This window comes from Cynoglossus semilaevis, chromosome 3, assembly GCF_000523025.1.
Source record: "Cynoglossus semilaevis isolate Cse_v1.0 chromosome 3, Cse_v1.0, whole genome shotgun sequence".
In the NCBI taxonomy this organism is placed as follows: Eukaryota; Metazoa; Chordata; class Actinopteri; order Pleuronectiformes; family Cynoglossidae; genus Cynoglossus; species Cynoglossus semilaevis.
This window is the reverse complement of record NC_024309.1, coordinates 901,403-903,714: the sequence shown is the minus strand read 5'-3', so window position 1 is coordinate 903,714 and position 2,312 is coordinate 901,403.

Here is a 2,312-nt window from a genome sequence, read left to right as displayed (position 1 = left end):
TCTATCTCTCTCTCTCTCTCTCTCTCTCTATCTATCTATCTATCTATCTTATCTTATCTTATCTATCTTATCTATCTTATCTATCTAAATGGCGCTGTGACAACATTTGTTGTAGAAGACTTTTCTTACACTGGTGCAGAGTCTGATTCCATCTCTGATCACACAGCTTTAAAAAAAAATGTCTGCAGTGAAATGTCTCATCTGTTGATGGTCCAAAGCTGCCACAGCCTGTGAAGGCAGCATATGTGGGAGTTTGAGCTACAGCAGATGACTAATCAGTCAGACAGAGCAAAGATGCTACTGTCACAGGTCCTTCTCCTCAAACGTCTGTCACACATGAGAAAGTCATATGGTGGATATGGTTGAAGAAGGAGCCAATTTAACACTGCATGAGCAATATATATATATATTTCCCAGTGCAGTCACTCCAAACAAGATTTGTCTCTGCCTGCTACAGACACCAGCAGTGACATTGCTATCGCTGGCAACCCTAGTGGTAATCTTCTGAAAGTGACATTCTTACGCTTGATTTCCTTCAATTGACAGCATATACAAAAAAAGTCACAAATTCTCTCTTCAGCTCAACAACTGGCAAAATAATGTGAGTGAAAGGAATGATGTACAAAATTAAAAGGCTTTCCTGTGCTCCTGACCAATAGTTCGGCATAATTAGTTTCAACAGTTATAATTAGCATAAATATTAAACTGACAATCATACGCATGTCCAAACATTGTTGCAAAACGGATTGCTTTAGCATTAGCCCGTAGCATTGGTAACTCTACATCTGAAAAAAAAGTGTTGCGACATACATAACCTTACTGTTACATATATTACAGATAGCAAGATTTTTTGGTTCACTGTACAGTACCTCTAAGCTAATGACATGTTAGCTTTGATAATACTGATATTGATTTGAACCATTTCTGCTTTCCTTCAACTGACAGCATACACAAAAAGCTGTACTGTCGCTGTTCATCACAAAAGTCATTTTTTGAACTCTATAACAGGTTCTCTTCAGTTCAACAGCTTTCAAAATAAAGTGCGTGAATGACATGACATACTAAATGAAAAGGAGTTCCTGTTTCCCTGACAAGAAATAGTCAACAGTTCTGCATAGTTAGTGTCAGCAGTTCTCACAAGCAATCTCACAAATACCAAGATTCCTTGGCTCACTGTAAAGTACTTCTAGGCTAATGACATGTTAGCTTCGATAATACTGATACCGATTTTAGATGATACGGATTTCCTCTTATGTTATGATGTTGTAAAAGTGATGAAAAACAGCTTGGTCAATAATTCTGCGTAATCACTGCCTGTCCACTCAATGGTTTTACTCATGGATATTCAACTAGTATTACAGGTCCAAACAACAGTTGCTAAACTTATTCCTGCTTTAGCATCGCTAACACTACTGAAAATTAAAAAAACATTTTTAGCTTTTTTTAGCCGGGCATTTTCAGTTCGATTGTGTTGTGTAAAATATCGTTACATACATAACTTCACTATTACCCATATTTGCAATACATGTAAGAGCTTGGGGCTTCCTTGGCTCACTGTGAAGTACTTCCAAGCTAACAACATATTAGCTTCAGTTTCAGCTTCAGCCTGAGCTTCCCCTCCTGTTCTCTGACAAATCATCCTATTCCGATCGCAGACTAGTCAAACATCGAACGCATCTCTAGTTACAGCATCGTTGAACAGGAGTGTTCTGTATGACTGCAGTTAACCATTAAATATGGTTCTAATGTTACTCCGCTTTTATGTTCCCCACCACGCGCCTGGTCCTAATAGGAGCAATATCTCTTCCATATGATTCCGCCTTCTGTGCTTCCCCTAAGACGAGTCAATAGGTCATATCAAGGAAGGTCATAAGGGGTCAAGCTCCCGGGGACTTTCATGTCAGATGAGCATCTTATTAGTGCTCATTTTCTGTCCTTTCCTGTACGGTGAGACTCGGTTTGCAGAATACTTCCTGTCCGGGAAGCCTTTTTTGATAAGACAGCATCCCATCATCACTTCGTCCGATGGGACTCGTAGAAAGGAACACCATTGTTATGGAGCTCAGAAGAGACTGATGTTGGCGTTCTTCCTCTGCACTGTTGACAGGGTGGAGTTCATTATAGGTCTCTGGCAAATAGAAACTGACAAGGAGAGGCTGGAAAAAGGGCAAGAGGAAAAAGGAGGAGCGAGACTGGTGTGCAGGGTGGATTAAAGCCTGACTCAGGGCCCAAAGGAGACGGGCCTGTCTTCTAAATGGATTCATTATGGTAACATGATAGTTCAGTCCGGGATAATGGAGAAAGGAGAAGAG